The sequence below is a fragment of the Heterodontus francisci genome, chromosome 2 (genome assembly GCF_036365525.1).
Source record: "Heterodontus francisci isolate sHetFra1 chromosome 2, sHetFra1.hap1, whole genome shotgun sequence".
NCBI lineage: Eukaryota > Metazoa > Chordata > Chondrichthyes > Heterodontiformes > Heterodontidae > Heterodontus > Heterodontus francisci.
The window spans coordinates 18831103-18855528 of NC_090372.1; positions in this window are offsets into that span (position 1 = coordinate 18831103).

A 24426-nucleotide genomic window follows, 5' to 3' on the forward strand; every position below is an offset into this window, starting at 1 on the left:
TCCTGATTGATAGAGATTGTTGGTTGGTGAGTGATGGGGGTGTGGTGAATTGAGCAGTGTCCGAGGCTAGTGGGGCAGTTGGTGGGATATGACATTTGAAGATGCATTCAATGACCTTGACCACTCATGTGAGGTCATTGAACTTCTTGTGGAACTGCATCCAGGTCATCGGAACTTGACTCCTGGCATTGGCCTCAATGGCTATCTGCTCCCACTGCCTTTTGACTGTGTGCGTGGACGGTCTCCTGCCTCCCAGTGAATATAAGACTTGTCTCCTCTTCCCCATCTCCTGCACCAAATCCTCCAGTGCAGTGTCTGAAAATCTTGGAGCCTGCTTTCTCCTATGTTATGCCATTCCTCACTTTCCAAGGACAGATTTATTTCCTGCATGATTCCCAGCATCTACTGAAGCCACAATATATCTCCTCTTTAAGCAGTGCAGGCGAGCTTTAACTGGTGTTAGTAATTTATGATATTGTGTGCCCTGCTGATGTATGCAGCCAATCAACAGTATGGTTAACACTGACTGCACGCAAAAATCATTCAAATGAGCAGACAGTGGGAAGTTGGCGCACGAGCCTGTGTTAATCGCACATTGCAATTCACCTACCCCTTCTTGGGGGGTGGGGGAGGCTATCCAATTTAGCCCCCAAGTTGTTAAGCAATTTATGATTCTTGAGCACAGATCTCATGTGGAGTCAAGTGGAAAATTTGGAGGAGGCCACAATTTTTATCTGGAATGCAATGCAGAAGGTAATGTGAGGAACCCCCAGGTGACTGCGCAGGAGATCAATACAGTCTGAAGACAATATAAAACAAAGGGTATAATTCTGAAGGGGGTGGAAGAACAGAGAGATCTGGGGATATGTATGCACAAATCATAGAAGGTGGCAGAGCAGGTTGAGAAAGTGGTTATGGGATCCTGGGCTTTATAAATAAAGGCATAGAGTACAGAAGCAAGGATGTTATGGTGAACCTTTTATGAAACACTGGTGTGGCCTCAACTGGAATATTGTGTCCAATTCTGGGCAAGTAAAGTTTGGGTGGCACAGTGGTTAGCACTGCAGCCTCACAGCTCCAGCGACCCGGGTTCGGTTCTGGGTACTGCCTGTGTGGAGTTTGCAAGTTCTCCCTGTGACCGTGTGGGTTTCTGCTGGGTGCTCCGGTTTCCTCCCACAGCCAAAGACTTGCAGGTGGTTAGGTAAATTGGCCATTATAAATTGCTCCAAGTGTAGGTAGGTGGTAGGAGAATTGAGGGAAGGTGGGGATATGGTAAGGAATATGGGATTAATGTAGGGTTAGTATAAATGGGTGGTTGATGGTCGGCACAGACTCGGTGGGCTGAAGGGCCTGTTTCAGTGCTGTATAAACAAATAAATAAAGCGCTTTAAGAAGGATGTGAAGTTTTTAGTGAGGGTGCAGAAAAGATATACAAGAATGATTCCAGGGATGACAGACTTCAGTTACGTGGCGAGATTGGAGAAGCTGAGGTTACTGTCCTTTGAGAAGAGAAGTTTGAGCGGAGATTTGATAGAGGTGTTCAATATCATGAGGGGTCTAGTCAGAGTAGATAGGGAGAAATGGTTCCCATTGGTGGCAGGTTCGAGAACCAGAGGATACCATTTAAAGTGATCAGCAGAAGAACCAAAGGTGAGACAAGGAAAAACTTTTTTTAATGCAGTGAGTGGCTGGGATCTGGAATGCACTGCCTGAGAGTGATAGAGACAGATTCAATCGTGGCTTTCAAAAAGAAATTGGATAAAGATCTGAAGACAGAAAATTTGCAGGGCTATGGGGAAAGGGTGGGGGTGTGGTATCAGCTGAGTTGCTCTTGCAGAGATACGGCACAGACATGATGGGCTGAATAGCCTCCTTCTGCGCTGTAATCAATCTATGATCTTAAGACCTCAGGTAAAGGGGAAATTGTTGCTCCAGAAATGGCAGCCATAGATGGCCAGAAGAGCACCCCTAGTTCAGGGTTTAATTGGAACTCTTAAATGTTCTCATTCAGACCATTAGCCCAACTGAGACTGTACCCAGCACCAATGCACTGTAAGGAATGGGCATAAATGTTACTACTTCTCATGACAGTGAGAACACATTGGTATCAATGCAGCTCCTTCTAAAGCCAGCATAGGAGGGAGCTTCTAGTCTGGGCCTGCTAGGAATTTCATGTGCAGATGACATGACACTAGAAGGAGGACATAGGCTTGTCTAAGATGAATGCCAGCTCAGTCCTTGAAGACTCAATCAGTACAGTCCCAGCCACAAAACTCACAATCTGCTGACACTAAGGTAGCACCATGTAGGGGTAAGAGGTTAGGGGCCTGAGTGAAAAGAGTTTAAGGCACAAGGGATAATCACAGTGACAAGAGGTCGCAATAGCAATTCGGTGAGTTTGTATTTATATTTGCAGGGAGGCCTCCTATTATTCCTCTTATGTGGTGATTAATATTTGGAACTGCCTTCTTTCAAAGAGGATATTAGTATGTCATGAAAGCGTGCTAGGCTGAATGATGATTTTTTAATCCACCAGCTGGAAACCTGAATTAAGCTTAAAATAAAAAGAAGCAGATAAATGGTGACTTTACTAGCAGCTAAGATGGCCACCCAAATTTGCATCACTATACGCCACATTCCAATGCATCGAGGTGGAGACAAGTTGTCTGCCCTGTCCCAGCAAGATCAATGATCTGGGCAATCTGAGTGAGCTACCTCTCCTGCTCCTAGGACATTAAGGCTATTACTTGGACAGTAAACTGATGGAAACGAACCACTCAAATCTAATCACTTGAACAATGGGACCCTGAGAGAAGGGAATTCCCAGACATGGGCTGATTAAGTTGCAAAAGGGAATACACACTAGGTGACAGTTATGTGACAGGCCCAACATCCATGCGCTTACACTGGTCTTTTCTCTGCAGCAAATAGACAAGCAACTAGACTCCGACAAGAGAAGACCCAAGTGGGGTCCCTCCTCTCTCTCTCCAGTCCACCTTTCAAGCTTCAAACCCTGCCTGCTGGCCATAACCGCCTAGGCCTATTACTGCTGCAGGCACAGATCCCGTGAAGGAAATCATCCGTGTCGCTGTTTCCAGGAGGACCACTGAAACAGCTGCCCACATTTGCAAAACGGAAGCCTCAGGAGCACCGAATTCAGCCTGAAGCCTGAATCATGGCTACTCCTCAGGTAGCATGCACTGACATACATAGTGCGTTGGTTAGTTCACAAAGTTCATCGGGGGCTTTCCGATGGGGTCTTTATAGCTACATGGGAAACATCAATAGCACACTGCACTTGTGGGAAGTTGTTGGCTTGCTGGATCTGTCTGCTTTGCTGTGTGGAACTGACTAAAACCAGATGCATACAGAGCATCCGTGATGCGTCAAATTCAGTTATGAACTACTGATAGACTAATGTCACCAGAAGCTGCTTGGAAATTTCCAGATGCATACAAATTAAATGCTGTTGTCAACTTCACAGTTACAGGCAAGGAAATGCCTCTGGTGAAAATCGACTGCAAGTCAGATTTCAACAATTGACAAATCTCTGTCACTGGGAGAATGCAGCCATCTCAGACACTGGCTATAAGAAAAATTTTAGATAGGACCTTTGTAGCCTGTAGATCTTGTGGCGCAGAAACCTGCTTATCGGCTGTGGCCTGCTTGATTGATGCTGCATTATCCAGTCTTCCATCCTTTTCTTCTACACTCCTCATTATCCTCTTCTTCAAAGTGCAAGAACAGTGGAATCCCCAGAGGGAAATCCATTATTTAACGTTTGAAAAGTGCAACCTCAAAATAGCAGAAGTGACTGCCAGTCAAAACAGTGCCGCAGAATCGAACTCCTGTGTGACCTTTCACCTTCCTTGACAAGTTCTACCTTGGGGGCACCATACAAGCTCAGCAGTGCCACCTTTACAGCAGCAATGATTCTCAGCGGGAGCAAGTTGGTGGAAATGCAGGAAAAATTTGGGAGAGCACTTAGCTACAGGCTTTCACCTCATTTGAACACAGTGTGGTGTGTTTATGCTAGATAGGTTGGGGTCAAAGGAAGGAAAATGCGGTGGCCATTTTCAGGGGTGGAGTTTCGGTGTAGGATCCTGCAACCTATCTTGCTTATAAAACCACTTGAAAAAGATGTTTTTATAAGGAAAAATCCAGGCTAATTCCTGCCCCTTTTGATCTGGTAGACATTTTTAGATATTAAGAAAAATCCAGAAGAAAATGTCATAATTTGGATTTACCATCGTAGAGTGCTTGGCTCACATCCTTATGGAATGGGCAATGACCATAGGCCTAAAAATTTGATTTCACAATGCCAAGGCAAAAGACAGCCGATATTGGTTAAGATGTTCTGTAGTTGTCCAAGGCAGCTGCCTGGAACAGGCATTAGGCAAGTTGCCTATGCAAATTGGCAGCTCCAAGCTTGTTTCAGGGCCCTTTGCCAAAATAGGTTGCGGCTGGCCACAGCATGACCCATACATGCTGTTGCCAGTTTTCTCAGATGCCCAGCAGCCAAACTAACAGTCCTTAAAGGGACCACTGAAGGCTGCTGCCAAACAGCTAGTTGCAAAACGTTATGCTTACTTGAATGTGGAGCCTGCTGACTTTGCACTTAAAGTGCGAGTCATTGCGACTTGTGTTTGATCCCCTCCCAATTGCCTCACTCCTCCTCCCGGATTTCCCTCGACCATTGTCTTAGCCTGCCGATCTCACTCCACCCACCTGGCTGGTGAGCTGCCTCTGGGGATGTGACTGGCATCTGCAGTTCGCTGGTAATAAGCAAATGAGACCTATGGACCAATTTCCCATGATTCTGCCACCAGCCTCCTTAGTCAGGTGCAGAGTGCAGTAAACCCAGATCATGCCCTGATTTGGGCATAATCCAATTTTCAGACCATAAACTTACTATAAAACATATTTATGACCATTCTTTCAGCTAATACAGCCCTAAAGGCATTCTATAGTTTGACTTTGCATACAATTGAACTGCTAACATGCTCCCTCTACATGAAAAGGTTCTTTGTTCCCAAAATAAAATAAATAATACACGGTCTCTTAAAGGGACACAAGTCTTTTGTGGATATCTACTCTTGCAATAAGTCAGGCTATGTCCTGTACTCCCGCTTTCCTATGTTATTTGGGCAGTAACTTTACAAAAAAATGTTGAGTAAACTTTTATTAATTGTTTGGGGGGGACGAGGTCCAGGAGATCAATGGTCATTTTTTATAACAATGTCTTACACAAATGAAAATATTGTGTTTTAATTTAAATTATTCCATGTATTTGCAAAAAAAAAGTCAACAACTTTTTAATAAACCTCTTTTTCTGGAAAACAATAATTGCAAATGGCATGATCCATTTAAAGAAATAAGGCAGGACTCTCAACATATAACTTTGACCCAAATTTCAATTTTATCGACTGTGAAAACAACCCCTTTTTCCTTTGATTCGCTGAAAATTATGTTGTGTGACATGTACTGCAAAGATGAGGCTGAAGCAGTACAAATTATTTGAGATATTTTGTGAACATACGAACATACGAATTAGGAGCGGAGTAGGCCTGTTTATGGTTGGTCATACCTCTCTTAATTTATGCATTGTGGTTCATTCAAGGAACACGTTGGCTTTGGTCAAGATGCAAAAGAGCAAAGAAGTGCAAACAACATATAGCCATCAAGCTCTTCCCTCTGCCACTTTGCATAGTTGTCACTTTTCTACTATGTCTCAACTTGTGCTATAGTAAGGCTCCAGAGGTGCTGGCAGCCCTCTTGTACCTTCCCCATGTGGTCATTCTCCATGTGTCAGACCGGATACTGAGTTATTTCAACAATATCCAAACTTGGCCATGTCCATCACCAACATCCGAGCATTTATTTTCCAACAGAGGTCACTGACTAGGGATCACAGCAGCATCATTGGCATATATTTTCCCTCCCTAGCCCTGGAAGGCAAGTTCTCCTAATGATTGCAGGCTGAATTTTACCACCAGCTTCTGGACCTTGACATCAGGACCAAATGGGTGTTCCAAGCCTGCACTTGCTGGCAGCAAGACCGACTCAGTAACATTCCCGGAGGCGGCCTTCTAATTGGCTGCCTCTGAGCTCGCTGTCCTATTAAGGACGGCGACCGGGATTTAGATTAGAGGGCCGGCAGCTCTCGAGCCTCTGCAGCCCCACCAGGAAAGGTGGGTGCTACTGAGGCAAGTCAAAGACCCCGAGGTAAAGGCCTGCTACCCGACCCAAGCCCGATGGGACTTGACGACATGTGGCAGGTTCGGGTCGGGTCTGGTCGCTCTTCCTGGTCATGCTCCGGTCGGGTTGGGCCGGGTCCGGGTCGGGCTGGGGCCGGGTCCGGGTCGGACACGCACGGTATTAATTGGACTTCAAAGGTTGTTCAAAAAGAAATGGATTCAGAATCGGAAGGTAGGTAAAATGAACATTCCGTTGGTCGGGTTGGGCTTGGGTCGGGTCGGGCGCAGGAAAAAATGGAGGGTCTCGGGCCAGGCCGGGCTCGGGTCCGATGTGGTTCTGTCGGGTTCGGGTCGGGTTTTTTTTTCCTGACCTGAGCAGGCCTTTACCCTGAGGGCACGTCAACATGGAGGGTTAAAATCAAATATAATAATCAGAGGTGAGAAGATGGCAGGCTGCTTGGATCGGAGGAGAAACCCCTCCGGATGGCTCTTTGGGGCTGCAGGGGTGGCCTTTCCTGCTGGCAGCTTCCTTTTTGGGGCATGGAGCGTCCAGCTCAGCTGGACTGACACAGGGAAGCCACCTCCATTAAGCTGGCTGCCTCCACACGCGGCGGGGGTTTGGTGGGGGAGGAACGCTTGCACAACAGACATCTAGATTAACTATTTCACTGACACTTGAGCTTCTTATTTATTTTTTTATTTTTTTATTTTTATTTAGAGATACAGCACTGAAACAGGCCCTTCGGCCCACCGAGTCTGTGCCGACCAACAACCACCCATTTATACTAACCCTACAGTAATCCCATATTCCCTATCACCTACCTACACTAGGGGCAATTTACAATGGCCAATTTATCTACCACCTGCAAGTCTTTGGCTGTGGGAGGAAACCGGAGCACCCGACGAAAACCCACGCAGACACAGGGAGAACTTGCAAACTCCACACAGGCAGTACCCAGAATCGAACCCGGGTCCCTGGAGCTGTGAGGCTGCAGTGCTAACCACTGCGCCACTGTGCCGCCCATCAGATCTTTAATGATAAATGAGGACTTGAAAGACTTTCTTCTTTCTTTCTTTGGCCTCCTTGTCTCAAGAGACAATGGGTAAGCGCCTGGAGGTGGTCAGTGGTTTGTGAAGCAGTGCCTGGAGTGGCTATAAAGGCCAATTCTAGAGTGACAGACTCTTCCACAGGTGCTGCAGATAAAATTGGTTGTCGGGGCTGTTACACAGTTGGCTCTCTCCTTGCGCTTCTGTCTTTTTTCCTGCCAACTGCTAAGTCTCTTCGAATCGCCACTCTTTAGCCCCGCCTTTATGGCTGTCCGCCAGCTCTGGCGATCACTGGCAACTGACTCCCACGACTTGTGATCAATGTCACAGGACTTCGTTTGCAGACATCTTTAAAGCGAAGACAAGGACGGCCGGTGGGTCTGATACCAGTGACGAGCTTGCTGTACAGTGTGTCCTTGGGAATCCTGCCATCTTCCATGCGGCTCACATGGCCAAGCCATCTCAAGCGCCGCTGGCTCAGTAGTGTGTATAAGCTGGAGATGTTGGCCGCCTCGAGGACTTCTGCGTTGGAGATACGCTTCTGCCACCTGATGCCAAGGATTCTCTGGAGGCAGCGAAGATGGAATGAATTGAGACGTTGCTCTTGGCTGACATACGTTATCCAGGCCTCGCTGCCATAGAGAAAGGTACTGAGGACACAGGCTTGATACACTTGAACTTTTGTGTTCCATGTCAGTGCGCCATTTTCCCACACGCTCTTGGCCAGTCTGGACATAGCTGCGGACGCCTTTCCCATGCGCTTGTTGATTTCTGCATCGAGAGACAAGTTACTGGTGATAGTTGAGCCTAGGTAGGTGAACTCTTGAACCACTTCCAGAGCCTGGTTGCCGATATTGATGGATGGAGCTTTTCTGATGTCCTGCCCCATGATGTTTGTTTTCTTGAGGCTGATGGTTAGGCCAAATTCATTACAGGCAGCCGCAATCCTGTCGATGAGTCTCTGCAGACACTCTTCTGTGTGGGATGTTAATGCAACATCGTCAGCAAAGAGGAGTTCCCTGATGAGGACTTTCCATACTTTGGTCTTCGCTGAAAGACGGTCAAGGTTGAACAACCTGCCACCTGATCTTGTATGGAGGAAAATTCCTTCTTCTGAAGACTTGAACGCATGTGAGAGCAGCAGGGAGAAGAAGATCCCAAACAGTGTAGGTGTGAGAACACAGCCCTGTTTCACGCCACTCAGGATAGGAAAGGGGTCTGATTTGTGAATTGTGCCTTTCATATTGTCATGGAATGAGGTGATGATACTTAGTAGCTTTGGTGGACATTCGATCTTTGCTAGTCGTCTGAAGAGAGCACGTCTGCTGACGAAATCAAAGGCTTTGGTGAGATCTATGAAAGCAACGTAGAGGGGCATCTGTTGTTCGCGGCATTTCTCCTGTAGCTGGCGAAGGGAGAACAGCATGTCAATGGTGGATCTCTCTGCTCGAAAGCCACACTGTGCCTCAGGGTAGGCACGCTCAGCCAGCTTCTGGAGCCTGTTTAAAATGACTCGAACGAAGACTTTCCCCACTATGCTAAGCAGGGAGATTCCATGGTAGTTGTTGCAGTCATCGCGGTCACCCTTGTTCTTGTAGAGGTGACTATACCACTGAGAATCCAGACTGAGTATCAACCTACGATTACTTTGAGGTGTGATATTGTATGGATATTATTTTGGCTGGGCTGAAGTTGTTACTGGAGCTCTTGATGCTTGCAAAATACCAGTGAACTGGTATTATTGCCCCTAATTGGGGCCTTAACAATCTCAATTGGTTTCCCTCCTCCATGGTGCACACAGCCGATCTAATTCCCAGGCCACCCCTGGGAAACTTCCCCGGTGGTGGGCCTCTGTCAGGGACCCATTTGCACGTGGCACCCCACTATTTTCCCGGCCTCCCCACCTTCATTCCTGCCACTACAGTGCCTTGACAATTCTACCCTCCCTGACCGAGATTAGCTATTTCACAGCACAAGCATGGGATCCTTCTGCTCTCTGTATGGTTCATAGGAGTAGACCATTCAGCCCCTAAGGCCTTTTCTGCCATTCTTTTAGATTATGACTGAGTATCTCAACTCCATTTACTCACTCTTTATCCATATCCTTTGATGAGATTATCCAACAAAAGTCCATCAATCTCACTCTGGAGAATTTCAATCTGCTGCTTTTTGGGGGAGAGAATTCCAAATTTTTCCTAAGCTGTGAAAAGGAGGTTCCTAATTTCACTCCTGAATGGCCTAGCTCTAATTTTAAGATTGTGTCACTTTATTCAGGATTCCCCACCAGAGGAAATAACTTCTCTGTATCTACCCTATCAAATCCGTTTCTCATTTTCAACCTCTCGATTAGATCACCACTCAACTTTCTACAATCAATGGAACACAATTCACGTCTATGAAACCTGTCCTCATAATTAAATACTTCAAGCCCTGGTATAATTCTGGTGAATCTGCACTGTATTCCTTCCATGGCCAATATATCCTGCCTGAGGTGTGGTGTCCAAATCTAAATGCAATACTCTATATGTGGTCTGACCAAGGCTCGATGCAACTAAAGTATCATTTCCTCCCCTTTGTATTCCAACCCCCCTTGGCATAAAGGACAACATTCCTTTGAGCCTTTTTGATTACTTTCTATACCTGTGCATTAGCTTTTAGTGATTTTGTGTACCTGCACCATTAAAGGTTAATGATTTCACCACTTAAGTCATGAAGTGAAAAGCCCATACAACTTAATATGGAATTACAGCTAAAATGGGCAGTTTTGGTCAGTTTTGTGCCCATAACGTAGAGGCACATCAGACTGACACTGTCAAAGATTGTCTACAGTTCATAAAGATGGAGCTGGAGAGACAGAAAAGCTGGAGAGTGGCCCATCATTTGCTTTGTAATAATGTCAATAGCAAATAAAGCAATAGCATTTTTATGTAGTGAAAGCAAAGTCATTTTGATGCAAGTTGAATCATCACATTGCAGTCTTTGGCAATCAGAGAAAAAACAAAACAAATGTTTTTTTTTTAACAGAGATGGTGCTTGTTTAAACAAGATTCTAAAAATAAGTGATGGGTAAATAAATGTCAAATGTAATTGCGTCACTGTCAACTCGCATAGTTCATCAGTTGAGCTCCCGCTGCTTATATTTGTAACATATATGAATGACAGGAGTGTTTTTATCAGGATTAAATAAATAGATGGAATATTTTGATTTTGTGGATGTCTGCGAGAATCTTGTGTGACATACAGAATATCGATAATCTACTATTATATGATTTTTGTTGCACACTGACTCACTGAAATAAAAGCCCATTCCATTTGTTTTTGATTACTTTTTATACCTGTGCACTAAGTGTTAGTCACATGTGTACCTGGACATCCAATTGCTTTTGATACGCCACAGTTCCTAGTCTTTTTCCAGTAAGAAAATATTCTGATTTGTCTTCCTTCGATCCAAAGTGGATGACCTTTCAGTTTTCCACATTGAACTCCATTTGCTATAGTTTTGCCCACTCACTTAATCTGTCTCTGTCCCCTTGTAACTCCTCCTCCCATCTACACAATTTACAATGCCTCTTAACTTAATTTAATCTGTAAACCATTGCCTTCCCATCACACTGTGATTAAGTGGCCTATTATTAGCCACTTAAGGCCCTCTTCCCGTCACTCCTGGAATTAAGGCAATGGCAGGTGGGGGGGAGGTGCGGGTGGTGGTGGTGGCGGCCTCCCCCAGGTCGGGAGGTCGCTCAGTGAAAGGAGGCGACTTCCCTGTGGGTTTGGGGAGGGGGAGCGGCCCTCATCTGTGGTCGATCTGTTGCCCAGGAAGGCCCCCCGGTGGCAAACAACCCACGTCCCATAATCCCCACCTGAACTCATCATCCACCCTTCCTCCACCCGCACTCCCCCCCACCCCCCCTCATTTCTGGAGTCTGCCAGACTGGCCTAGCAACTCCACCTCACTGACCTCAAGTCTGGTTCTCCAGTGCTGGGCCTGCTTCTCGGTCTGGTACAGTACCGGCAGGGGCCTCTGCTCCTGGTGGCGCTGCCAATACTACTGAGCTGCCAACCCTCTGATTGGCTGGCAAGTCTTGGAGCCAGGATCCCCATCCTTAAATGAACGGTACCTCGGCGCCAGGCACTTAAGTTCCTGAGCACCATAGAATCGCGCCGGAGCGGGGTCTCCGAAAGACTAAGGTGCGGTTCTCGTTACCTTTTCGGCCCGACACCGGAGCCCTGCCAATGCAACTAAATTCAGCACAATGTCACTGGTATAATTTATACTTGTGCTCTTGATTTATTCTCAAATTAACTGAATCAGCTGTGAAGCCAAACCTAATGTGTTATACTCTTGTCAACGTTTTCTGTAAAAACAAATGAAGTTGCCCTGATTTTAATCCCTTTGTGCCTGATGAGAAAGGGCGAGCATGAATTAAAATTGGGGCAGTGTCCTTACTTTCATATTCATGCTGCACTCTCGCTTGCTGCCATTTTAATTCCCGGGTTGCAGGAGGCATCAGAGGTGGCGTCACAGACGGACGAGGGCCTCATAAATATACAAACACAGTTTGGACTCCAATGTCATTTTAACTCTGGATCACACAAGTCACGTTGAGTTCTAGAGTGCAAATGAAACCTGGCAGCAAAAAGGAACAAGGTCAGAAGGAGCTCAGAAAAATTTGTAAAATTAATTTGTTCTTGGTTTCCTCGTGGGCCAGGAGGTGCACCGCTGCCCCCTGTGGCGACACAAAGAACCTTGTGCTCCCCCTGCCCCAGACTCCACCTGACCATGATTGTCCCTGAACCCCACCATCATCATTAACATTGTGCCAGGGTCCATTCCTTTAGGACCCGGACTGCGGCCTTCTGCTGCCTGCACATCCCACATGGAAGATGGGAGGCCGACCAGGAGAGTAATGGAATAGTCGAGTTTGGAGGTACTAAGGGCGTGGATGAAGGTTGCGGCAGAGATAGGATGAGACGGGGTGGTGACAGGCGATATTATGCAGATGGAGGTAAGCTGTCTTTATGATGGAGAGGTTAGGGGGTCAGAAGTTTAACTCAGGATCAAATAGGATGCCAAGGTTGCGAACAACCTATTTCCATTGGAGACAATGGCCAGGGAAAGGGATGGAATTGCTGGCAAGGGAATGCAGTTTGTGGTGGGGCCTGAAGAGAATAGCTTTGGTTTTGAATTGAAAGGAATTTAGAGTCATCCAGGTCTGGATTATGGCCAAGCAATGTGACAAATCAGAGGCAGTGGTGAGGTGGGGGTGGGGATGGTGATGTGGTAGAGCTGGGTGTTGTCAGTGCACTTTTTATTTTGTGTCGCTGAGGGGCAGCAATGTAGATGAGAAATAGAAGATGGCCAAGAATTGATCCTTGGGGATCTCTAAAGGTAATGGTGCAGGAATGGGAAGACATGCCATTGCTAAAGATTCTGTGGCAGCGACTGAATAGAGTGGAACCAGGCTGAACAAAGGAGGAGGATGGTATGGTCAACATTAGGTATTGCCTTATAAAGTCACCTTATTCAGCAATCAGGTGAAAATACAGAGTAATAAGAGGGTATTTTAACATCACACCTGGTGGGAATGGTGTAGGTGGGGGTAATTATTCCAGGGGAGGCTCGTCTTGGGTTCAGGAGGACTACACAATTCTCCCCTCTATTTTATCTCATCTGAAATCAGGCACAGGATGTCCACATACCCCAGTGGATCAGGGTCCCTATTTAAATGGCAAAGTTGTGTCCTGATGACATCATCACAGGCAGAAGATGAGTCATGGCGGCGACGACTGGCGACATTGGACAAAATGTCCGGCAGGGTTTCGTCTCACCATATCCTCTTTCTCTTTTCTTACTTCAGTCTTACCCTACACACTCTGCATGACAAACTGCAGGTGCTTTCACCAGGCATTCCTCTCTCTCTCTCTCTGCTCTTCCTTCACACCAAAATCTAACTCTTGTCCGTCTCTTTCATTTCAGATGCTGAAAATAAGGATGCCCCTCTGGCAGTGGAGGAAGAAGTGGCCAGCCTTCCTGAATATGCTGCTCAACCCCATCTCGCCCTCACAGTTGCTCAGCAACTGGCACCTCATACAATTTAGAGGTTAAGCTCACAGAGGGGTCATCACATGGTGAATCACTAGTCACAATTGTGCAGGAGCAAGGGCAAGGGCTTGGGATGGCGCAGTTACCAACTCATCAGAGGGCAAGATCAAATACTAGCTCTGCTGCAGAGGACTCAGATGCTGACAATGAGACTTCAGGCTGTTGAAGAATGCTGATGGGCGCACACCAGGAAATGCTAGGCACACTGGGCAGCCTGCCAGTGAGCTTGTGCACAATGGCTCAGAGCATGGAAGGGTCCAGCTCCAACTTGTGTTGGGCCTTCACGCAAAGCATGAAACTATTCTGTCCAACGTGGAGAAAGTGCTCAGCTCCATGAACATTTCAATGGTGCTTACCATGATAGCTGATAGCTCTGACTGCTGCCATCTTGGCTCTGTGGATCAATGTTAACAGGAGCTTCCAGAGTGTCACATCACTGCAGCACTGCTGAGCTCTATTACTGCAGAGAATGGAGGAGGATAGTAGGCCTGCTCCTCACCACCCATGCTGCCAGTTTTAGAGCCACACAACTAGCTGGGCCAGACTGATCCAGACCAGTCTGGAATGCTGAGGTCTGCACCCAGACCCTCAAGGTCCACAGCTGTTTGTAAATTTCCCCTTTCAAGGATTTATCCAATTAGCTTTTGAAAGTCATTATTGATCTGCATCCACCACCCTTTCAGGCCGTGCATTACAGCACATAACAACTTGCTGCATAAAAAAATTCTCATCAACTCCACTTTCATCCTTTTGCCAATCACCTTTAATCTGTAGCCCCTGGTTACTGACCCTCCTGCCAATGGAAACAGTTTTTCTTTTTTCACTCTATCTAAACTTCTCATAATTTTGAATAACTCTATTAATTTGCCATTAACCTTCTCTGCTCCAAGGAGAACAATTTCAACTTCTCTAGTCTATTCACACAACTGAAGTCTTACATCCCTGGTAACATTCTTGTAAATCTCCTCTGCCCCCTCGCTAATGCCTTGACTTTCTTCCTAAAGTGTTATGTGCAGAACTGGACACAATATGCCAACTGAGTTCTAACCAGTGATTTATAAAGGTTTAGCATAACTTTCTTGCTTTTGTACTCTATGCCTCCATTTATAATGCCAAGGATTCTGTATGCTTTAAAAAAAAAATCCTCCACAATTTATTCTGCCACCTTCAAAGATTTCTATACATACACCCAAAGGTCTGTCTGTTCTTGTACCCTTTTTAAAAATGTATCATTTTGTTTATACTGCCCCTCCTCATTTTTCCTACCAAAATGCATCACTTCACACTTTTCTGTGTTAAATTGAATCTGCCATGTGCTTTGCCCATTTCACCAGTCTATGTCCTCCTGAAGTTTGTTACTATTCTCCTCACCAATTACTACATTTCCAAGTTTCGTGCTATCTGCAAGCTTTGAAATATCCCCTGTTTATGCAAGTCCAGGTCATTAATATATGTTAAAAGCTTCTGTTTGTGCATGCCCTGGTTGCTTTTGAGTTCTGAGATAAATGTAAATTTAAACAAAAAGCGTTGGTGTAATAATTTTTAGTTCAACGAAATGTAAAGACCTGCTCCAAGTTGTTCCAACCTATGTCTTTCCCCACTTACTGGTTTTCACCTCAAGCTATATTTGTCTGTGGCTCTCTAAAATGAATTGCTTATCTTTGTGGAAGGTGTCAGCTACCAGATGGTATAAAGCATGTACATTTTTTCCTTTCAAGGTTACCTCAAAAAAACTTGGGATCACAGTTTAGTTTGTTTTTGAAGTTTAATACAAAAAAAAAATCAGATTTGCCTCAACTGTTTCTCATAATAAGGTTTTTCATCTTCAGGAATTCTCTATCGATGTCCCACAAAATTTACCAACTGATTGACAACTTATATGTGCTACAAATTGTTACAGATAGATCCTCATTTGCTGGTTAATTTCTGCTAACATGGCAGATTCACCAATCACAGAGGTCACATAAGCAAATTGGTGCACAGAAACCATATCAAAATTACTCCAATAATTTCTACAAAATAATTATTAACCCTTAATCTACTTAAAAGAGGAAAAGACAGTCATTAATCTTAGAATCTCATTGTGAGAAGTTTCATTAAACCCATTAAAGCTATGACATATTTTATATTGTAGGGACTCAGTGAAATACCAGAACTATCTCCTTTATGTGAGTGGCTATGTAAACATTAATGCTTAACCTCTCACAAAATGCGAAATCCAATTTAAAGCAGCATGCCCTTTTAATGTTATCACACATGAGGCCTGTTGTAACACAAAGCTCTTAAACTGCCAGCAGATCTAGGAAAATTCCAGTCTTCCTGGGCTAACCATGTACAAAATGGTAGTGAGCCTCCGCTGAGTTTAGAATTCTTGCAGCAGATCCCCTACCTCCGGACTCTCTAGCCCCTTGACCTTGGTCAATTGGCAAAATATCTTTCTTCGCATCCGGGTTCTTCCAGGAATCAGCTGGTGACATCTGTAGGATCGTGCAATCTGCCTCATGAAGGTCACTGATGCCTTGTTTGCTAAAGCCTCCAGCTATATTCACTTTGACATAGATAAGACCAGTCAATCCCACAGAGCTGTCAGCTTTGCTTCCCTTGCAGGATTTCCACAGGTCCAGGGGGTAGTGGACTGCACTCATGTGACAATCAAGGTGCCATCATATCAGCCAAGCATCTTTATTAATCGGAAGGGCTTCCACTCCCTTAATTTGCAGCTGGTCTGTGACCACAGCAAGAATAATATGCAAGTCTGTGCCAGGTATCCAGGGAGCTGCCATGACTCTTTCATCCTTTGGCAGTCTCAAGTACCATAGGTGTTGACCGTACCAGACAGCCTCAGCGGTTGGCTCCTGGGAGACAAGGGATACCCACTCAAGACCTGGCTGATGACACCAGTGAGGAACCCAACCACAACAAGATCCATTTTACCACAATAGAGAAAGCCATTGATGCCCTTCATATGCCCCAGCAAGGGTCTCCAGGATAATTGTGGTCTGCCGTGTCCTTCACAACATGGAGCTGCAAAGAGGACTGGAGTTGGCACAAGATGAAAGTGGGGAGTGACCTGCATCCTTGGAGGAAGAGGAGCATCATGGTGTGCCATTGGTGGCTGCAGGCACAGACCTGCATTTCAGAGAAGACTGTTACACCCTCATGCAAGCATGTTTCACTTGAAAATTGTGCATGCAGCATTGCAAAATTTCCATCAAGACCCCTGTACAACCCCCATCCCCCACCAGAAATACCAAACCTACTCCTTACAGTCACCCAGCCAACCATCACATTCACAGCCTATCCTCCTCATCAAGGAGGTTCATGCCATTTACCAGCATGAAAGTGACCAAGGTCAATGGGGGATCCAACAAAGTGGAGGCCATGACAATGATTAGTTCACATAAACTCATTCTTTCATTCAAATGAAGAGCATCAATGGAACAGTAACAATGTCATAAGCACCCATGTGAGTCCCTTTGTGCAACTAAGGTGTTTTCCTCCTGCGCTTTCTATTGCTTCTATGTGGCGCTACCCCTGTGGCATTAGCAGAACTGGAGGCAGACGACTCGTTCCCTTGGTCTGACACATTAGGTGCCTGTGGTGGACGTCCTCTGGGTTTTGGAGGCCATGAGGGCCCTGTCAAAGACTGCCCCACCTGCATCTGCTCAGGGGCAGACTCAGTTATCAGGGCAGCGGGCAACATGTGCAACTCTGTCTGAGGGAGGAGGGCAAGAAGTGGGGGCGCCTTGAGAAGAGCTCCCACTGCCATGAACCTTTTCTCCATCTTTCCTCTCAGGATCCACCTGCACTTCCCTGCTAACCAAGAGCGGGAGAGCACTTGGCTGCCTGACATTGTGGCATTCAGTCACCAAGGCGATTCATTGATCGATGCTGTGTAAACTGGGAGCCAGAGTGTAGGTCAGCATGAATTCGATGGCCTGCCGTGTCTGATTCTCCATGCAGGTGGCCATCAGCTCAAATGCCTGAAACATCATGGCACTCATGCTAGAGATGGACTCCTACATTTTCTGTGCAAGGGTGTGCACTGCCTCTGCAAATTTTGAGAGAAGCGCATACATTTCCCATTGCTGCTCCACAAGTACCCGTTTAGTGTATGACCCCTGTGGCTCAGCATTTGTGTCCAGCTGAGCAGAGCTTGAACTGTCCTGCACCCTCTGACAGTGACTCTCCACTGCTGTCTCTGTCTCCAGCACCTGCTCCTGCAGAAAGGCCTCTGATTGGCCCTTCAGCTTTGAGAGCCAGTCTGCCATCCTTAATTGGATGGCAAACCTACCCTCTGCCTATTAATTGGCCGCCCAGGGAAATTCACAGGTCAGAGAATGTTTCCCCCAGAAGTGGGTTTGGGATCCTCAAACAGACCCCACCTCTGTTTCCCATCCTGGGAGGGTAAACCAGCCCAAGATGTCTGAATTTAACTCAGCCTGCCCAATGGGATCAGGGCAGTAATGACCCTAAAATAGCTGTGCTGCACTTCCTGCCCTGTTCCCTCTTGGATCCTACCTGCCAACATATTGGCCGGAATCTTCCGCTGAGTTCCTCATCGAGCGGAAGCTTCATTACTACTTGCAAACCAGTGTCCTGTGATGTCCTACCTCTTTGACCAAGTTTCTGATCACCTTATGTGGTTCGGTGTCAAATTTTGTTTGATGACTCCCCTGTGACGTGCCTTGGGATGCTTGACTGTGTCAAAGGGGCTATGTTGTTGATGCAATTTCAAGCAACAACAGTTGTACCAGGTAGTGAAACACAAAAGGATACAAAGGATAAATTCAGAAGGAGCAGGAGTGTTCATCTGAGTTCAACAAGAATATTGTCAGCAACAGCCGACCAGGGCACCACCCGCCAACGTTTGGTCTCCCCCACCACCCCACAGTGTGCCAGCATCCAAACCACCCGATATTGCAGTGGCCCAGATCTGGGACACCTCTTTTATTTAGGGAGTGCAGCTCACAGGTTGCATGGCAATGAGGCCATGCATTTGAAATGGACCAGGCCTCTCACCCACTGCCCACCCATTCCACGCTTGGAGTTAAAATCTGGCCCCCAGGTCAACTGTCCTAATGGGTGAGATTGTGTGTTGCAGGGGATGACCTAAATGGAGGGTGAAATTAAATTGCTTAAAAATGGCAAACGCTCATTCTTGTTTTCAAATCCCTCCATGGCCTTACCCCTCCCTAACTCTGTAATCTCCTCCAGCCCTACAACCCTCCAAGATATCTGTGCTCCTCTAATTCTGGCCTCATGAGTATCCCTGCTTTTAATTGCTCCACCATTGTTGGCCGCACCTTCAGTTGTCCAGGCCTTAAGCTCTGGAATACTCTCCCTACACCTCTTCACCCTCTACCTCACTTTCCTGCTTTAAGACACTCCTTAAAACCTACCTCTTTGACCAAGCTTTTGGTCATCTGACCTATAATTTCCTTATGTGGCTCAATGTCATATTTTGTTTTATAACACTCCTGTGAAGCACTTTGGAACATTTTATTACATTAACGGCAGTGTACAAACATAAGTTGTTGTTGTTATTAGGTGTAAGAACATGCATCCTCTGTATGGTATAGGCAGCCCTTCTCATATCAAAGAGCTGGCTAAGCACTCATAGGACTTACCTGAATGAGAACTAATGATGTTCAGCCTCTGCCTGGAATTGGGGACATATCAGATAGTCTGCACCCCATTTCTTGAAACTGATGCAGTAGGTCCAGCATGGTCACCTACTGATTGACCATGAAGGCTCCCACAAGGAAAGCCTTGGCCTCTACTGTCCCAGGCTCCTCTCCACTTCCCACCTGCTAGGCACTGCCAGATAACCCCCTCCCTCCACAGCTTACCTGAGTCCTACAGGTCCCCCAATCTTCAACTGTCAGCAGCAAACCAGCTACTTCTTTCTGCCCACTCCGGGCAGGCAGCAGACTGGCAAGGTGTAAATGAGGCCCATCTGTTACAATAAGCAGGGTCTCCTGGCAATGCTCCTGGATGGGCTGCCCATTTACCAAGTTGGGAATTAAAATTTCCCGTTCCTCGCCTTCACATGGAGAATAACCTCTTGATAATGCGGCTGGCTGGTTTGAGGAATCATTCAAAATCACGAGTCAGTGCCGGGGTGGGGGTGGGGGTTGGTATACTGGGGATTGTCCATTTCTTTGCAACACCTCCCGCACAGTGTTAACATCCAGAGCTCAAATGGTGAGGTTCCAGCAGCCAGGATTTCAGGCCTTGGACTGCATCATGATGAAGTTTGTGCTGCAGTAGGAGGACACACAGGTAAATGCTCCAAGTCTTGGTCACTGCTAGCCCAGGTCCACAGGTAAGTGGTTGGGTTGGATTGTGGGAGTCGGGTGGTAGTGGAAAACAGGTGGGCCTCAGAGAACATGATTAGACGATGGGATGGGATGCAGGGGAAGATAGGGGTCTTGGAGATGATGTCGGAGAACTTGGCAGGCTGGATCGGGGTCAAGGTCAGAACCATTGGGGGACCAGGCAGGCTGGATCAGGGTCAAGGTCAGAACCATTGGGGGACCAGGCAGGCTGGATCAGGGTCAAGGTCAGGAAGTGGGAGTTTGGTTGGAGCCTCAGAGGAGTGATCATGCTGTAGGGAGGGTGGGATCAAGGGTCATGGGGGCCTGGTATTTGGGGCTGAGGTGGTGGTGCTGGTGTGATGGTTGGTAGGGAGATTGGTGATCGAGGCCAAAGCCTGGAAGTCAGAAGTTGGGGATCCTAGGACCAGGAGCATCCACGATCTTTAGGCTTGTGTTCCAAATGCAGATGGCACAAACAAAAGCTGTAGCAGGGCATATGAAAATGACCTCACACCTGCTTCTGGGGTGGATAAAGGACACCTCTTTGTTCTTTCCTAATATGGTGGCCGGCGGACTTCCAGTCGGACGTGTGCACATGCTTCCTTTCCGCTATTTTGATGCCATAGGAGGTTGTGTGGTGTGTAAAAAAGGGAAGCTATGTAGCACAATTTAAACCCCAGTGCCTTTAGGAGAGAAAATTGGAAGGAAACAAAACATCTAAAACCTGACTTGAGAATTTCTTGTGTATTTTAACAAATTGTTCGACAAACAATGTGTATAATTTCAGATAAACAAACCGATAGCCAGCACGCAAGGGGTTCGCTATCAAATGGCAGGTGTTTGCCATGGCAGCTAATGAAAGGCAGCTAATGCAAGTTTGCACATTCATTGAATTATGGAAAGGGCTTGTTTGTATTTTTTCTAATCAATGAAGTCTCTTTCAGGTCAGCTAAAAGGCAAGTGTTTCTTAACTCAAACAAAAAAGTATCAGTTAATTCATCACACATCTGGGAACTGATTTTGGTGCGTGTGTATAATCTTAGAATTGTTTACCTTCTGTTTACTTTATTCTTTTAATCCAACATGGTGATCTCTATCAAAAGCTGACACACTATTTAATTAAAAAAAAAATGAGAATGCAAAATAAATTAGTTAATCTAAGCCCTCACCAAAAATTCTTAAAATAAGCATTAACTGCTCGAGCAAAAGAAAATTTGGGCCCATAATAATAATGCAATTACATTCAAAACTATGTCTTCTTTCCTAATGGTTGCATGGATAGATGCTTTGTCCAGTGGAATCATAAGCCATATTAACAAGAAAGGTTAAAGTTTTATCCGGGGTCTTATGCTGAGTTAGTGGGTCTCAACTAGCGTTGCGGTTTAGAGTTCTCCAATTGACCTCAGTGCCCTCAGCTAGGCAGTATTTAAAACAGTCAAGATTCCTGCTTCTCAAAGGTCTCCAGTGAACCCTGTTCGAAGGTGCACATGTGAATTTAGGAGGAAGACAGAATTGCACTCAGCCACAATGTCACTTGCAGTTGATTGCTCTGTTGACACTCACTGTCTATATTCTACGGGAAGAATGGTCACTTTGATAAGACACAGTAGGGAAACATAGGAACAGGATAGGCAATTCAACTCCTTGAGCCTGCTCTGCCATTCAGTTAGATTATGGGTGATCAGTACCTTAACTTCATTTACTCGACTTTGCTCCATATATTTTGATACCCTTACCTAGCAAAAACCTATCTATCTCAGTCTTGAAAGCGCTAATCGACCCAGCATCCACAACCTTTTTTACTCAGTGAATTCAAGATTTTGTGTAAATAATGCTTCCTGATTTCCCTCCTGAGTGGCCTAACTCTAATTTTAAGATTGTGTCCCCTTGTGCTTGATTCCTCATCAGAGGAAATAGTTCTCTGTAACTACCCAATGAAATCCCTTTAGCATTTTGAACTCATTTTTAATCAGATCACCTCGGAATCTTCTATACTCAAGGGAATACATGGTTTAAACAACCTGTATCCCTAATTCAACCCTCTAGGCCCTGCTTTAGAACCTTGAGACAAGCAACAGAGGAAAAGAGCAAAAATTGGACAACTTACAGCTTCTAATTGCAGGTAATATTCGATAGTGTGAAAGGATTAGGGTGCCTGAGATTGCACAGTTAAAGACTTGAAATTATTCCATAGGATCAGCTATTGCTTATTAATCTGTACAGTTTCCATTTGACATGGTAGTTTTTTAAATTTTTTGTTTTGTGCCAACAGTGGCTGTACATGTTAATGCTAATTCCATGTCCTTGATACGTGATGACTCTCTTACTGACTGATGTAATTGATGCCGTTTTAACAGAAATTAAGTAGTGCTGATTACCAGAGAATTCTACGTGCAGAATTTCCTGGGCAGTGCAGTAAGATTCTGTTACGTTCTTAAACAGTTTTGCTGTTTCTATTTGGTTGGTGGGTTGATAATTGAAAGTAAGGTTGGAGACAGTACCATGCAGATATAGTGATAGGCTTTTTCCAGGCTAGGCTGAGAAACTGTTCCTCAGCTTGGGTGGTGAATATGATATTCAAGTCAATAGAAGTATTGCTTTGTAGCCGTGAATGACAGGGTATATGACAGCCTTTAATTTGGAAATGAGGTTTCGCAGGATGTTGCAGGCACATTAACCAGCCTTCAGAGCTATGCCTTGGCAATCAGCCATAGCTAGTTTTGGCAGAGGGAGCTTTTGGCAGCAGCAGGTGATTTTTAATTAATACAGGTAAACCCCTTCAAATGCTATACCTGTATTTCAATGTAGAGGCTCTATTTGTGATCAGTTAAGTAACTTAGTTACTGATTTTTTTTGCAAAATCACAGGACCTTCTTATTGATAATCTTGGTGAGGCGTTTTCACAAAGCCACAAGGAAGATACAGCTGAGGAAACCCATTTGGTTACCTCAAATCATCCAGAAAAATTCTACATCATGACGTGAAATAGTTTCTTAAACAATTCTCGTGCCTTTACCTCCGTCGGTCCATTCCATGTGTTGATCGCTCTTTCCAAGTATATGAAGGTGGCAGGCAGGAAAAGACCGGATGATCCATCAAGCCTGCCTCACGCTCATGATGGCTGCAGCATCATGACTAGACACCTCCTACCCATCCCACCTCCCCACTATGCCTCCCCCACCCCCTCACTCTGCAGTAGCCATGTAATATCCTGGCAGAGGCAAATAAAAAGTAAAATCCAGGACCAAAAAAGGGGGGAAAAATCCCTGGAAAATTTTGAGGAAGGATCTTTGACCCCTTTATGTACTCTCACAGGTTAGTTTAAAATGATTTGCGGAATGTACCTTTTCTATGTACTTTACTATCTTATATACCTCTATGAGGCCATTTCTTAGTCACCTTTTATCAAGCTAAACAGTCCAAATTTCTCCAGTCTTTCCACATAACCTGGATGTCTCACAGTAGAGATGAGCCTCATGGCTGTTCTCTGTGCTTCCTCCAGGGCCTGGTTTATTACACTATCTGTCTGATGTCATCTGGGAGACATCCCTCACATGGCAGCTTTCACACAAAGCACTTAAACTGGTTGTAGGACTTTCAGGATCTGGCAGTTCTGAAAGCTGGAGGCGACCTGCATAAGACTGTCATTTCTCAGGACAGCAGCACATGCCAGGCATGTAGCCTCCCCACATAAAACAAGTAGCAAGCAACGGCAGGCTGCCCAGGTACAAGTTCCAGAGGTGCGGCCAGCTATGGCTCCCTCCAATGACCAAGCTGCCATGAGATGAGGGTTACCTCAGTCCTATGAGCCTTGTGCATTACAAGAGCAGCCAACTACTCTTAATGAAATGAGGAGAAAGAGCTAATGAGTGGCTTATTTGAGCATGTACAGTGCAAGAAAGGAATAGGATGGCTTTTGTTCACCTCTGAGTTCCTTGCAATAAAGGAGAGTGTGCAGTAAGTCAGTGCTCAGTTATGTATGGAGTTTATATTCTGTCAGAAAGGGGTGCACTTATGTTGTGCTTATTTCTTCATTCATATTATTAGATGTGCCTGCCATACAGGTCCAAAGATGTCTGATGTGATGTGATGACCTGGAATGGGTACTGAATTTAAGGATTATGAAGGTGGGAGACAAAGCAGAATGGCAATGATGGCAATGGGAGACTGCTAAACAGGTGAGAACTCTTCATTGGTAAGTTGAGCACTGATCCCCTTGCAGCTGTCATTAAGGAACCATCCTCTCAATACTCCACTCCATGTTCTTCTGCCTCCAAAGCAACGAGAGCCAGCACTCTCACTACCTCTCACCCCTCCAAGAACCTTCATGTCCAGGATTTTTTAGATGGCCAACTTAGGAAGGCTGCAGGAAGCTACAACTATGTGGAATCCATGCTCTGAAGCAGATTGCAGACCCTGTCTGCTTCTATCAAAGTAATTAAAATGTCATTTCAACACTCCATTGGTTCTCTGAATTACATCTCATATAAACTCAGCTGCTGTTTTTTTTAGCTGTAAGAGGGGCCCTTATCAATAGCAGCAAGGGATATACCTTGTCACCAATTCGCCATCTGTTCACTTGTATACCTTCCTTAAAGAGCTCAGCAGAATTCCTGCAGATGAATGCATCCAGGCATCTTCCAGAAAATCTGGTATTGGCATGAAGGATTCTTTGGATGTGGGCACACACAATCTGTACATTCAATGTGCTATCTTTTTCTGGTAAGAAAGTTAATGGGTTAACGGTAGGACCTCATAA